The sequence below is a fragment of the Protopterus annectens genome, chromosome 4.part1 (assembly GCF_019279795.1).
Source record: "Protopterus annectens isolate FY-2018-M chromosome 4.part1, PAN1.0, whole genome shotgun sequence".
Taxonomy (NCBI): domain Eukaryota; kingdom Metazoa; phylum Chordata; order Ceratodontiformes; family Protopteridae; genus Protopterus; species Protopterus annectens.
This window is the reverse complement of record NC_056734.1, coordinates 362,224,094-362,240,086: the sequence shown is the minus strand read 5'-3', so window position 1 is coordinate 362,240,086 and position 15,993 is coordinate 362,224,094. Positions and strand designations below refer to the sequence as shown.

General features: G+C 44.5%; 1 protein-coding gene across 2 annotated transcripts in view; it reads left to right on the top strand.

The window, feature by feature from the left end:
- Positions 1 to 15,993, top strand: part of FXR1 (FMR1 autosomal homolog 1) — a 1,545,230-nt gene that overhangs the window by 208,226 nt on the left and 1,321,011 nt on the right. The window lies entirely within an intron of this gene.

Genomic DNA, 15,993 nt, shown 5'->3' with positions numbered 1-15,993 from the left:
TACCTTCCAAGCTAAATTGCCTTCAGATTCAATCTGTGCAGCAGCAACATGGGCAAATCCTCCTAGCTTTCTCTCTCATTACAAAGTGGATATGGTCTCCCGGAATAGGGTATCCTTTGGTTCCACGGTCCTAAAGATTTTGTTCCAGTGAGCCACCCAAGAACCAGGGTCCTTCTTGTGTCCCCCCCTTCCCCCTTCCTGGAGGTTCGAGAGGAGTTCTTTATTGGTTACACTGGCTGAGTTTCCTGCTGACATACCAGATTAGTTAACCATGCATTGTCTTTTCCTCTTTCCTTCCTACCTTGATGTGTAAGAGTTTAGTAAAAATAGTTTTTTTACTGTGTATGTCTAGTGTGGGCTATTACAAACAAGATCTGGGTAGCTGCCGCCAGGCATGTTGGGATAAGGGGTAGCCTCAAGCCAGTAAAAGCTCTTGAGCTATAGTAAATCGGCCTTGTCAGAGCCGAGGATTGGCTCCGAAGCCAACCAGCAAAGAAGGAAGGCGAGATGAAGGACAACAAACATGGAATGTTATGGTAGTTACATAACTTCTTTTTTTCAAAGAATGAATCTGTGCAGTTGTCAGTGTACAAGTCTGTCATGTCAGGAGGTTTAATAAATAAGAGTTGAAATGTATGTGGACAAATTTCATGAGGGCTATATTCTGTCTGATGTGAAAATCTATGTAGCTGTCTCATAAACCTTCTTTATTTACACATTTAACATTCTCTTCTTTAAAAATTAGAAACTGTACACACACATACACACACACACACACACATATATATATATATATATATATATATATATATATATATATATATATATATGTATATACATATATATGTGTGTGTGTATGTGTATATAATATGTCCGTAGTGTATGGATGCTGAGCAGAAGTATGAGACAGTAGTGTTTGACACTGCAAAGTGCAGTCACAAACTGTGACTCGTTTATTGTCAAGACTATGTCTAGAGTTCCCTTTACTCTGCGGTACAGTGTTCTTGTAGTTCTTGTAAGTAGCTGGGGGCAGTATACCTCACCCACAGAAGATTACTGACCTCAAACAAATGCTCTACACTGACCGCCTCAAAAAACTCCAGCTGTACTCCGTAGCATATCGCCTACTCCGAGGTGATCTCTGCCTAACATATAAAGCTATGTCAAACCCAGAGCTGTTGGACATGCTACACCTAAAGAAATCCCAGTCCCGCCGAGCTACATGCTTTAGGTACCTAAACCTTGTCACCACGATAAACAGGACACCTGGAGGGATAGATTCCTGTCCCAGAGACTTCCTATACTCTGGAACAAGCTACCCATCTATGTCAAGCAAAGTTCTTCATTAGCACTCTTCAAGAAAAATCTTGATGAGTGGATGGGAAATAGGAAATACACCCCGGGGATCACTTCTGTGTCTCTGCTGGACAGTGGCACAGGAAAATAACTTTCTTGGGTGGCGTAAGCTACGGAACCTTGTTGGCTAGGCTTACGTAGGCCCTTGGGCCGATAGCCTAGTACCTACCTATGAACATATTTGGAATTAAACTGCTTTAAAGTGCTAGGGGTGTTTCAAATTTTGATTTTTCTTCAAGTATCACAGTTTTATGTACACATTTCTGAGTTGTCACTAGTATCTTGATTTTCTGTCTTGTATTTATATTGTAATGCAGTGCATGCTACGTCACACATCTACATTACATTGATCACTGTGAATTAACCTTAATGTATGGTTGCCACCTTTTCAGATGTTTAAAATGGAACATATTTTTATGGAAGCAGTATATTTTGCAGGAAATACCATACCCATGCCACAACCATTGGAAAGGACTGGACTAAAATAATAAAAAGTTTACAAGATAGAGATTTTGTTTAAGTTGTTTCATATCATATTTAGATGTTTTGAGATGCAATAAATTCTTTACGTAAAATATTTCCCAAATTTCCTTTAATAGTTTTGTCCTAACATATCAGGATATTTGTAACTTTTCATAGAACACAGCTGCCCAAGTAGAAACTGTCCTGCATAAAAAACTGGTGGTGACCATACCTCTCAACCTCTTAGCGCAAGAAAGCTGGACAAAGCCTGCCATAATGGAGGGACAAAAGCCCAAAATAGGGACACATTTTAAATATTGCTGTTATAAACCTAGAAAGTTGCTAGAATAACAGGATTTGTGTTGGCATGCATTTTCTGAAGGATATGAAGTCTGAAACTCAAATAAATGTCATTAATTAGTGATTTTAATCCTAAGATCATCCCAGTGATTTGTCAAAAAACTCCACAGTTTTTACGTGGAACAGACCAAAAATATTAGGCGAAAATCTGGACAGTTGAGAGGACTGGTAGTGACTATAGCTAATCTTAACTTAATGATGGACTATAGCTAATCTTAACTTAATGAGATACTAAGTATGGTTTTACATCACAATGGATGTTTTTTTTTTCTTTCCTTTACTTTCATCAGAAGGTATTTTTAGTAAATTAAACTTCAGCCCTTAGGATCATTTTTAACTGCAGCAGTTCTCATACCACTTCTGTTATATTTTCCTCTCAGTATTGTATCATATCTGGCTAATTTTAAGAAGACTCTTTACACTGGGTGCATAGTCTTGTTTTTGTGACTGTTCTGCTGCACTGCAGTTTTACCTGGGGACACCAGTTTAGAAATTTGTCTCTCCATGTATTGGTAGTCATGGTTTCCACAGTGTTTTCAGAACCAGTAATATCACTTTCTGGTGCCTACCTGAATCTTCAGAGTTGACACTTTTTGTCTTGAACAGTTGTTTGTAATTTTATTCTGCATACTTTCTGTCTTTGCCACAGGGTATTGGATTAACTTTTTGACCAGCAACAGGTTTATGTTGTGGATTTTTACCATGATTTGTCCATTCTTCATTCTCTAGCCTGTAAACATGTTAGACACTTGCAGTCTTACTCGCAGTCGAATTTGTTTTCTGTCTCGTCTTTTTTTTTTTTTTCCTAACATCTCCTTTTTGTTGATTTTCAGCTAATAGTAAAACAATTGATAAAGATAGTCTGGTTTTAATCAGATGAACTGGTGAGAGACTGAGTCCCTGCACTAGGGTTTTTCATTTTCCAAAAGAGCAAGAAGACAAGTTCTCATGTGTCTTGCTACATCTCTTTCTGATGCGAGTCTTCATTATTGGGATAGTTCTCTCTTCTTGTCTGTTGGATTGGGTAGTGTATACCTGATGTTTTATGTACAAATCTACTGAACCCATGTATTGTGGACCATTGTCAGAGTCTAGGAGTATAGACTTTATTGCACCAATAACACGTCTGTTAGTTTGATTATTTCAAGGGACTTGGAGTAATAATGCTTACTAAGGGCAGAGGACTTATTTGAACTGGAACAAATCTGACCAACCTTGAGTCAGTAGACAGTATAGAACTGTGCATACCATTATCTCATTTGGATTGTTGTGGTATGCACTGCAGAGTACACAGCTGTACACAATAATATATCTTTTTGTGTTGGCATTTGTAAGCAAAACATATCTCTGGCTCATGTTTCGGTTAAGTATTCCAAGATATTATTCATGTATCTTGGCAAACATTTGATCTGATATTGTTGATCTTCTTTCCATTCATCACTGATGGGTTCGGTTCCAAGTCCTCGGAACTGAGTTGGCCTAATACCAAGCTCACGTACACCAAAAACTCTCGAGCTAAGCTGCTGCCCTCAATGCCCTTCTCCCAGTTACCTCAGATCTCGTTTGCCAAGCAGCCATATAGCAGCGTTTCACCGAGCTCTACAGCTAAGTGTCATATTTTACAAATATTTGTGTATTTTGAACTTTTTTTGTTTTTTCTAAACTACTCGTTTTTCTACCCTCTTTATCTATGTAGCTCTACCCATTGGGTATTTCTTATACCATCGTTGGTAACGACCTCTCCTAACCTTGTGGTATTGTTTGATACCATCGTTGGTATCTTCATTTTCTGCTTCTTTCTCTCACTTTCTAGCAGTAATTTGCTTGTTTTTTCTGTGTATGGATATGTCTGAGAAAAAAGGGACTTCAGGGTTCAAACATTGCACTTCCTGCAGTGGCAAACGTCTTAACAGTGACTTGCTAGTCGATTGTGTGTATTTTCTGGGGGGGTTTCTCACTTCTCTGTGAAACCACCTTGCCAGATTTGCCTGAGTTTTAGTCAGCGGACCCTGAATGAGATAAAAAAATAAACTGATTTTGAAAGGCCTGTTAACCTCACCTTTCTCAGAGGCCCTTTTTGTGTCTGAGATCTCAACCCCCTCCAGTGAAGGACAAAAAACATCCACTTTCCGATCCCTCTTCACCGGCTGGTGATAAGGGCAAGTCCCACAAACACAAGGCCCATAAATCTTCTACTGAACACAAGATTGCTTCCTCTGCTCTGACTACAACTGTTGCTTCTGTTCCGAGCTCAGCTCCAGTTGCTTCTAAGTCCGGAGTTATAGATATTATGGAAACTTCAACGGCGCCACCTTCGGCACCGACCTCTGCGGCACCAGTTGTAATTACAGTGAAGACTATGGCTCCGACCTTACTGTCTTTGATAGTTACGACACTGACTTCACCTTTCACCGCACCAAAGGCGTCCAACAATCCCTTTGGAGCCGATAACCTCGACTCCGAGTGTCTCCTCGGCACCGAGTCCCTTCTTTACGCCGTTGATTCATCTATTGCCTGTTTCCAAGTTAGAGTCTTCGGTGCTGACAACTCAAACACCATGGACTCGGTCCTCCCCTTCATTGGAGCTGTTGTTAGGCCAGACATGTAGCCCTTTTCTGGACCGGCCTGACTCCCTTTTGGGAGTGTCTACAAGGTCCACCAGGAGTCTGTCTGAATTCGATGTGGTGCGCCTTCTAGACTAGCTGTTGACAGCCAGATGGATTACAAACATTCCTAAGACTCATCCCGCTTCAGGGTTTGGGTCTACTGCTCCCAGGACTCACACTTATTCTCCTCCCTCGGATCCGTCGGTTCCGAGGCCCATAGCGCCGACATCCTTGGTGGGAACCCATTCCTCGGCACCGACAGTGACCCTCACTGAGGCTTCAAGGCCACCCCTTTGGGTTTTGGTTCCATATAAACTGTCCCTTCCTCAGTCTCATGGTCGGGGGGGGGTGGAGCCCTTGGTTCTGAGCACTGTTCCAAATTTTTTATCGGTGCCGTCCTCGGATCCAGGGGCAACGCATGCCCCGATCTTTCTTGCTTGAGGCTCCACCCTGGGAGCGGGTCTGGCAGAGCGGGGTGTGACTCCAGTTCCAAGATTGTCCTCCTCTGTTCTGGGCTCCCATTCCTCTTCAGGTGGGTTTGTTTTTCAGCTGATGAAGAGGGTACTTGCTTGTAGAAGCGCTCCTCCTACATCGGATCTTCCCCCTGCTCCCTCTGAGCTACAGCTACCATGGGCCACCTCCCCAGAACACAGAGAGCACAAGCCTCAGGAAACCCCAGTTCAGGGTATTCTTCCTTCAGAGTCTTTTTCAGACATCCCCACTGAAGAACCCCCTCTGAAGAAGGCATGTAAGAGGAAACACCTTGACTCTCCGGAGGAGTCTCTCACTGAGGATGCGGACTACGATGGTGGGGAAGGGTCCCCGCAGTCACCCCCTGATGATGTCTCCTTTGGCGACATCCTGGAAATATTGAAACAGAGGGGTGGCTGGTAGCCCTGTAACCCTTTCTCGGATGAGTCTGTCTTCCTGCAGACTTTCTGCTCTCGGCCTTCTACTTCTTGGGTGACCCCACCTGCCAACGAGTTAGTCCAGCTCATCGTGCATGGAAGAACCCTGATTCTATTGAGGCCATTCCCCGGAGACCAGGCAAGATTCTTTCCCCACCAGAAGAGCATCCCCACTGGTCTAGAGGCTTGCCAGTAGACGCTATGGTGGTGGCGGTGGCCACTAATAAGTACCTTGTGGAGAAAAGTCCTACTGTTCACCCGCCCAACAGAGAGAGTCCCTGGCTGTGGACAGACTAGGGAAGTGAGTTTTTGCTTCGGTGACCTTTGCAGTTTGGTCTCTGAACTACTTGGTACATTTCACGAGGCTCTAAAAGGATCTGGTCTCCGAACTTTCTAGAAGCTTCGCGGGTCAAGTCTCTGACGGGGCACATGACAAGGTTGCCTCTCAACTTGCCAGCCTTGAGTCTATCTCCAACTCGTCCATGAGGTTGCTCTCCCACGCAACCGAAGGGGCGGCTAGAGCTGCGAGTGCAGGCATAGTTATGAGGCATCATGCTTGGATGCGAATCTGTGACCTCGCGGACTCTTTCAAGCCCTCCTTTTTGAATGCCCCTATTGAACCATTTTCCTGTTTGGTTCTAAAGTAAAGGACACACTTAGTGCGAGCAGGATGGAAAGACCTTGTCTGCCATTGGCCTACGTTTTTCCAAGCCCCAGCGTTCTTTTTCAAGGAATCAGAGGAGTGGGAAGGTGTGGCACAAAGAATCTCAAGGACCTTTAGGATTCCCCTAGAGGCAGAGGGGGCTCCAATGATGGAAGATGCCCCTTTAGAGGCAGAGGGGGTTCTCAAAATCGAGACTCCAGGGATTCCATCTCCGGATGGTTTTATCAGCGCTCCTGAAACGTTGCCCGATTGCTTTCCTCTGGAAACAGTCGGGGCTCGTTTTTCTCTGCACCAAACTGCTTGGCACTCTATTACAAAAGATCGCTGGTTGCAGAGAATAATCTCCAGAGGCTATTAACATTCCTCTAACATCACGTCCAAAACCTACAAAGCACCTTCCCGATGTTCCACCCAGACAAAGGGGAAAAGCAGCTTCAGAGATAAGAAAGCTGTGTTAAAAAAAAAGAGTCATCCAACCAGTCCCCCCAAACCAGTGTGGATCCGGTTTTTACTCGAGATTTTTTTTTATGCCAAAAAAGACCAGGGACTGGAGAACAATTTTGGATCTCGGCCATCTAAAGTCAGTGGTTCAAAACAAATTCTGCATGGTCACTATTCAATGCATTCTCCCTTTTTTTATGGGAGGATGTTTGGATGTGCTCGATAGACCTCTGGGATGCGTATTACCACATCAAAATGGACAAACGCTCCAGGAGTCTCCTTCTCTTCCAGCTAAGGGCCAGTCATTACCAGTTCAGAGCTCTGCCATTCGGTCTCTTGATGGCCCCCAGAGTATTCACGAAATGCCTAGCAGTGGTGACAGCTCATCTGAGACTTCAGAGATTCCCACCAAGCGTCTCCTGACCATAGCCCTCCGTTACACACTATCAATGCAGAGTTTGTAGGCATCACGGTCCATTGGGAGAAATCCAATCTACAACCTAACCAACAACTGGAATTTATAGGGGCAGTTTTCAATACTCAAACATGCCTGGTATCTCTACCAGCTCACAGGCTTCAGAGGTTAAGACTGCAAGTACAAGTGATACTCTGTCAAAGAAAGGTGTCAGCAAGAGAAGTTCTCCAGGCTCTGGATTCTATGGCTGCTGCCATTCCGATTGTTCCTCGGGCAAGATTACATATGAGACTGTTACAATGGCTCCTATTGTCCCAATGGTTGGCAAATCTTCACCCCCAAAACTCACAGGTCCTCATTACCAACTCTTGCACACAAGATCTTCTTTGGTGGATGAGGCCAGACAAAAAACTTTGGTTTCGCCCTTCCAGATCCCTCAACTCAATGCCACGGTGACCACGGACGCTTCCCTGATAGGGTGGGGGGCTATTTTCAGGGAAAGACAGTCCAAGGCATGTGGTCCAGCTTAGAGGCCAACTTGCATATCAGTGTTCTGGAATTGAGAGCGGTGCTGTTGGCATTGCAGACATTACATCCGCTCATTCCATCGGGAACGATTGCGATTCAGTCAGACAGTATGTCAGTAGTCTGGTACATAAACAAACAAGGAGGGACGAAATTCTACTCCCTGTGTCGAGAGGCCATGAGAATTTGGCACTGAGCGATAGCTTCCAACCGCTTTCTTATAGCAATGCATATCCCGGGGAGCTCCAACGTGATTGCGGACTGGCTGAGCAGATGCATTCTCCTTCCACACAAGTGGTCTCTCAATCCGAATGTGACGGCAGAAATTTTTACCCATTGGGGCCAGCCTTGCTGTGATCTCTTTACTTCCCCTTCAAATAACAAATGCAGCAGCTTCTTTGCCCTTTTCCCCCAGAAGGGGAGTTCCTGAGTGACGCTTTGACTCACGATTGGCCCACAGGTCTCCTCTGTTTATCTTCCAATTCCCTTGATACCCCTGTTATTGAAGAAAGCAATTTGGTTAAGATGCAAGGTAATCCTCATTGCCCCATTCTGGCCTTGACAAGTGTGGATGTCCGTCAAGGATGCATCTGCAGTCCTAACAAATGGGTTGTCCTGTCGTCAGGCAGCCCTTCGGTCGGCCGGATTCCAAAGTCTGGGTCTGGCCTCGGCTGATGTCGCACTTCACCCGACGTCATAGCTGCAGTTCTTCGGGTATAAAGGTATCAGCCGACGCCATTTTCCCCAGACTTTCTTGCCGCGTGGCACGCGAAGCAGAAGCTGTTCGCAAGTGCCGGTCGGTCAGAACCAGAGATTACTACTACTGAAGACTTCTAAAAAGCTAAGTACCCCGTTGGGGACTCTTTCTTGCCTCAGCCGATGTCAGAAAAAGTGAATAACTGTTTAACTTATGGGAAACAAATACCTCATAAAAATTTCCACTCTTACTGCCTACCTTGTTTAGGCCCAGACCACGACGTAGCAGCTTGTCTAGCCTGTGCTTCTTTCAACCGACGGACGCTTAGACGTCAGTCGGAATTTGCTGAGGAGTTTTTTGGCTCCGCTTTTGCTTACAATATGCCGTCGGAAACTCCGACTTCGCAATTAACTAAAAAGCGCAAGGAAAAGGACCAACACTCGCGGTCCGCGGTTTCGGCCGAAACCGCGGTTAAGTCAACCGCGAGTGTCTCGGTTTCGGCTGAAACAGAGTCCACGGTTCTTCCTTCGGCCGAAAGCTTGCCTCCTGCCGAGGCCTCATCCAGCATGGCTGAATCTGCTACTGAAATCCCACCTGCTCTTGCAGGTTCACAGGATTTATCTGATACTATACCTTTAGATATATCTACTCCTGCACGTGGAGCTGCTAGGCCCCCTGCATCCATGTCGATTAAGGCTTTTGCCAGGGCTAAAGCAGCAAAATCTACCAAAACTGTGCCTGCTAAGACCCCCTCTCACAGGCCTAGCTCTAGTTCTCAAATGCTTAGTCTAGCAGAGAATCTCATTTCTTTGATCCGGGGATCCCAACCTCACCCTGACAGGGCCTCTCACCCACCTCCAGAGAAGAGGCCTAGAGCAGAGCCCCCTGAACCAGTGTCTTCAGATTACTCCTCTGATGATTCAGATAATACAAACCCTCCAGAGGGCCCTTATTCTCCTTATGAGGACTCTGATGCAGAAGACTCCATTCCTTCTGCCTCTCCACCTGAGGAATTTTCTTTTGGGGAAACCTTGCATGCTATGAGGGAACAATTTCAATGGCAGGGCCAGGATTTTTCAGACTCTAGGAAAAGGCTTAGGACCTTTTTGCATTTGCCACAGTATAGGCCTTTAGCCATTCCCCCAGTACTTACTGTTGTGGATGATGCATTTAATGATGCTTGTACTGCTCCTGATTCTCTTCCTCCGGCCCCTGCTAAGCCCGACAGGTACTACAGGGTTCCGGACACACATTATCATTTGTATAAGGCTCCTTTTGCAGATCCTGAAACTATTTCCCAGGGACCCAAGGTTGTAGCAGCTACCTCTACCAAAAACCCCCTCCCCTCTGAAAGGGAATCTAGGGCCTTAGAGAGATGGGGTAAAAAAGTTTGCACTTCTGCTACTCTTTCGGCTAGGGCCTTAAACTGTCAATTCCACATGATTCAGTATCAGGAATTTATGTTAGATCAGCTAACTAAAAAACTGTCCTCGTCTGAACCATTAGACAAAAAATCTGTTCAGGAAATGGTACATAACATTCAGCAGGTCAGTAATCATTCCTTAAAATGCGGCTATGATGCACTGGAGGCTTCCTTTAGATCAGCTATGACTGGTACAGTGATCAGAAGGCATGCATGGTTAAAAGAGCAGTCCTTACCAGACCATGTTAAATCAAAGCTCCTAGATGCTCCCATGGATAAGCTCAATTTGTTTGGCTCCCCTGCACAGCAGGTGCTGAAGAAGGTGGAAGAGAAAGCAAAATCTGTCCAGACAGTCAAGGATTTCTTACAGGTCCAGCCTCCAAGGTTTAGTAGGAACTGGCCTTCCAAGAATTGGTCCTTTCCAGACACCTCCAGAGCTCAGAGAGGCAGGAATAGGCGCTCAAGAGGCAGGGGTCAATCCAGAGGTGCCTACAGGGGACGTCAGTGGCAGCCTAACAACCAGCGAAGTACTGCCACAGATCCAGCCACCACCACTTCCACAGGACAATCACAGTGACTTGGCTCTGAGACTGCCTACCAGGGAACAACTAGAAGCACCCTTAGGCGGAAAGCTAGCCTTATTTTTAGTAAACTGGCATCACATCACAGGAGACAAATGGATTTTACAGACAATAGACCAAGGTTACAGGTTTCACTTCCATACTTTACCAAGGAAGAGAGGAATGCCAAACCTACCTCCAAATCAGAAGACAAAAGCTCTAGAACAAATACACCACTTACTAAGGATGAGAGCTATAGAAAGGGTACCGTCTATGGAACAAGGGCAAGGATTTTACTCCAGACTTTTCCTTGTGCCAAGAAAAGAAAACCAATGGAGACCTATTCTCGACCTGTCCGCTCTAAACACATACCTCATTGTTCCAAAATTCAAAATGCTGACCCTACAGCAGCTTCTTCCCATGCTGGGCAAGGAGTCTTGGCTGGTAACTCCGGATCTCAAGGAGGCATACCTGCACGTCCCCATACGACCAAATTGCAGAAGATACCTCAGATTTCTTGCAGGATCAGAGCATTATCAATTCTCAGCATTGCCCTTTGGCTTATCTACTGCGCCCAGAGTATTCACGAAATGCCTGGCATCAGTAATTGCTCATTGCAGGCTTCAGGGAATTCAAATTTACCCTTACCTGGACGACTGCCTGTTACAAGCGGACAACAAAAACAAATTAGCAAAAGATTTGAAAAAGGTCATTCATCTACTGCAAGCCCTGGGATACACAGTCAATATAAAAAAGTCAAGGCTGATACCATCCCAAAGGATAACTTTCTTGGGTGCAGAGCTGGACACATCACATCAAATGGCATCCCTCACAGCAGAAAAACAGAAGCACCTTCCTCTCTATTTCATGGCATTAACAAAGCAGAACCAGCTAACTGCAAGGAAAGTCCTGCAAGCCCTGGATTACATGGCATCCTGCATAATATTGATTCCACATGCCAGACTACATATGAGAAAGTTACAATGGTACCTAAGGAATTTATGGTCTCAGCACAAGCACAGCCTAGAAACCCAAATTCCAATAATTCCATGCCTGAAGCAAGAATTCCAATGGTGGGCTCAGGCCTGTCAATCAAACAAAGGGCTGCCCTTCCACAGCACTCAACCAAGCCAGACTATCACAACGGACGCCTCAGACCTCGGTTGGGGGGCACACATGCTGGACAAGTGCATACAAGGCTTATGAACTCAAGACCAGCTGAACCTACACATAAATCAAAAGGAGATGCTGGCAGTAAAACTGGCAATTCAGACATTCAGACCATTTCTTCGACAGGGTCAATTGCTGATAAGGACGGACAACACCACAGTTATGTGGTACATCAACAAACAGGGAGGCACACATTCATACCCTCTATGCAGGATGGCAATGGACATCTGGAATGTGGCCCTGAGCTTCAACATTCAGTTACAAGCAATATTTGTACCAGGAAAAGAAAATATACTAGCAGACATCCTAAGCAGAACTACCACGGATGCCCACGAATGGATGCTGCATCCAGACATCTTCAAATCCATTACAGGGAAATGGGGACTACCAGAAATAGACTTATTCGCATCCCCACACAACCACCAATTGAAAAAATTCTGCATGAGGGCATACCACCCACTTGCTTGGAAGGTGGACTCCCTATCTTTCAGTTGGAAAAACCTGACAGCATATGCATTCCCAACTCCTCCTCTGATGCACAAGGTGCTATTGAAGATCAAAGAAGACCGTCCAAGGATCATCCTGATAGCTCCAGACTGGCCGAGGCAGCATTGGTACCCATTACTGAGGAGCACGTCTCGGGAATAAATATGGCCTCTGCCCCTAGTTCCCTTACTGTTAACACAGAACAACTTCAAAACCCTGCATCCAAACCTAAAAACACTGCAGCTGGCTGCCTGGAACATTGCATAAGACAAAATAACCCAGATTTATCTCAAAGGGTTAAAGACATTATTTTGGAGGCTCGAAGACCCTCAACAAGGAAAACTTATTCAGCAAAATGGAAAAGATATCTCATTTGGAGTGCAGCAAAAGGAGAAAATGTGTCACTGGTAAACATAGCTAACGTCCTGGAATACTTGGCAGAGCTTTTCCACAATGGCCTGTCCTATTCTTCCATTAAGATTCATGCATCAGCTATTTCAGCAGAATACAACATATGGACCCTCCAGTCTTCTCACATCCTCTACTCAGGCAGTTTCTGAGAGGAATTAAAAATGTAAAACCACCAAGGAAGCCACCATTGCCCGCATGGGACTTGAACTTTGTGCTAGAAAAGTTGACACTCCCTCCTTTCGAGCCAGCAGCTACAGCAGAATTACAGTACTTATCATGGAAAACTGCTTTCCTGCTTGCAATCACTTAAGCAAGAAGGGTTTCTGAACTACAGGCATTAATGGCAGTACAGCCCTTCCTTATCTTCCATCAAGATAGAGTGTCCATGAGAACTAATCCTACTTTTATGCCAAAGGTGGTCTCCAGGGTATCTTTAAACCAAGCTATCCACCTGCCTACATTTTTCCCCAACCCACAGAACAGGGGAGAAAGACTATTGCATACCTTGGATGTACATAGGCAATTGCGCTACTACCTGGACAGGACCAAAAGCAATAGAAAAACTGACCAGCTACTGGTAGCATATGCAACAGGAATGGAAGGAAAAGCAATTTCAAAACAGACCATCTCTAAGTGGATAGGAAATTGCATTAGATTTTGTTACTCTTACCATGGAAAGACAACTCCAGAAAACATCAGACCTCACTCCACAAGGGCTACAGCCACTACTACAGCTTTTTTACGAGGAGTGGCTACCAAAGACATTTTAGAGGCTGCTACTTGGAGCTCCGTGCATACATTTGCCAAGCATTATAATCTGCCCTTATACTCCAGATCCCGAGCAGGTTTTGCCACTGCTGTTTTGCAAGGGATCTTAACTACACCATAATCTTATTATTCCTCCTCCCCCAGTTTGGCTATGGTATTCTACCCATTTGTTAGGACTGCAGATGCATCCTTGAAGGACATAGTACAGTTTTGTACCTACCATAAATGTAGATGTCCGAGAGGTATGCATCTGCAGTCAAGATTACCCTCCCTCCTTCCCCTCTGTGGTACTCCTAGGGTATTTGCCCATCTTCTAGCTAGCTGGGGGAATCTATTATGGTGTATTTGTTTGTATATATGTATATACATGTTTATTTTTATTTGCTCTCTTATTTGGAAACTTTTACATTTATCCAAATTTAGCCTTCCTAGAGGGCACCTGGCATCTGGGGCAAGAAACACTGAGGAAAATGGCGTCGGCTGATACCTTTATACCCGAAGAACTGCAGCTATGACGTCGGGTGAAGTGCGACATCAGCCGAGGCCAGACCCAGACTTTGGAATCCGGCCGGCCGAAGGGCTGCCTGACGACAGGACAACCCATTTGTTAGGACTGCAGATGCATACCTCTCGGACATCTACATTTATGGTAGGTACAAAACTGTACTTTACTCTTCCTCCGGCCTCACCTGGACACTCGTCCGGACCTAATCTCTCACCCCCAAGGGATGACCCTTCCAAATCTGTCCACTCTCAAGCTGACAGCTTAGTTTCTTCACTTCCATTAATCGCCAGGCAGGAAACCATCTCCTCACCTATTCGCAATATTGTTCTGGCTTCCCATAAGCCATCCACCAGAAAACTCTACAGAGAGATAAGTAGAAAAGGTATGCTGTCTAGTCTAAAGAACAGATGTTAGACCCCCTCTCAGCTCCTGCATCTGTTATACTTCAATACCTTTCTGAGTTTTTTGAGAATGGAGCATCAGCCTCTACTATTCGAGTCCACTTGGTAGCGGTTTCCAGTTTTCATAATGGTCTGGAAGGCGTTCCACTTATCTCCACTCGCATATGCAAGACCTTTTTCAAAGGGGTTTTTCATAGCAGACTGCCTTTAGAAACATGGACTCTCTCTCTCTCTGGTATTACAGTCTCTCTCTTTACCCCCTTTTGAGCCTGCTGCAAAAAGTGACCTTAAATTTCTATCATGGAAATCTCTATTTTTTGTGTCTGTTACATCAGCTAGACAGATATCAGAATTACAAGCCTTATGCATCAAGAGTCCGTATTTAATCTTTCATAAAGACAAAGTATCTCGTTGTGCTAATCCATCTTTTCTCCCCAAAGTGATTTCTAATTTCTTTGTCAACCAGTCCATTGAGCTCCCAGTGTTTTTCCCAAATTATTCCAACAATACTGTGTACATTCATTGAATGTACATAGACAATTATGTTTTTACTTGGATAGGAATAAATCTATCCGCAAGTCAGATCAGCTTTTCATCTCCTTTTTGGGACCAAAAATGGGATGTGCTGTATCAAAAGTAACTTTATCAAAATGGCTCAGATTGTATTGCCTTGTCATACTCACAAGCGAATGAACCTAAACCTGTCAACATCAAAGAACATTCAACAAGAGCCTTGGCAACTTCTGTTGCTTTTCACTCCAGAGTCTCTATGGACGACATTTGCGCAGTAGCCATTTGGGCTAAACCCCACACTTTCATCAAACATTACAAATTGGACATGGTCTCCAGGGGAAGAGCGGCCTTTGGCTCAGTGGTACTCAGGAATGTTCTTCCATAAGGGCCACCCAGGTTTTCAAGTAGTTTGGGATTCTGTCCCGTCAGTGATGAATGGGACGAAGATTAACAACATCAGGTAAGGAAGTTATGTCTTACCATAACGTTCCATCTGTGTTGTTGATTTTCTTCCATTCATCACATCCCACCCTCTGTCCCCCACCAAAGGCTCCTGGTGGATCTTAGGGTCCTTATGGTGTTTTTAGGGTTTTTGTGCGGAAGTGGCCTCTGCTTTTACTTCTATATGTTTCATGCAAACTCGATCTAAGGTAACTGGGAGAAGGGCATTGTGGGTAGCAGCGTAGCTCGAGAGTTTTTGGTGTACGCGAGCTTGGTATTAGGCCGACTCAGTTCTGAGGGCTCAGACCCGAACCCACAAGTGATGAATGGAAGAAGATCAACACCACAGATGGACCGTTATGGTAAGACATGACTTTTTTTTTCTGAGTTTACTGGGAATTATTTTGTCAATTTGATCACATTTAGCATTCAAACTTATTTCATTCTTGGATTTCTTTGATAGCTGCAAATTGATCAACAGGCTGTTTTGAGCTCTCCCAGTGTGGAAACAGAAACCATGAAAAAGGGGCCACTGAAATTTTCAGTTTGGATAAAATTCAGTCACTGGCTAGTAATTGCACTAACTGCATGTCAGCAAAAAAGAAATTTAGAAAGCCTGAGAGAAGTCAGCCTGAAGGGAAAACTCTGGGTAGGAGGAATCCGTGTTTGTTCATCGAAAAGCAGTTGAAGTTTCAGCTTTAGTACAGAAGATGGCTTCTTGTAATTTAAAAGAAAAAATAAAATGCACTGATGCATATTAACATAAAAGAATATATCAACTCAAATAAAAAACTGGACAAATAGACGAAGCTTTAACTAGCTGTTCAGATGAACTGATACAACTGTAAAAATCAAAGGTTAAAATGAAGAAAAGCCTGGCT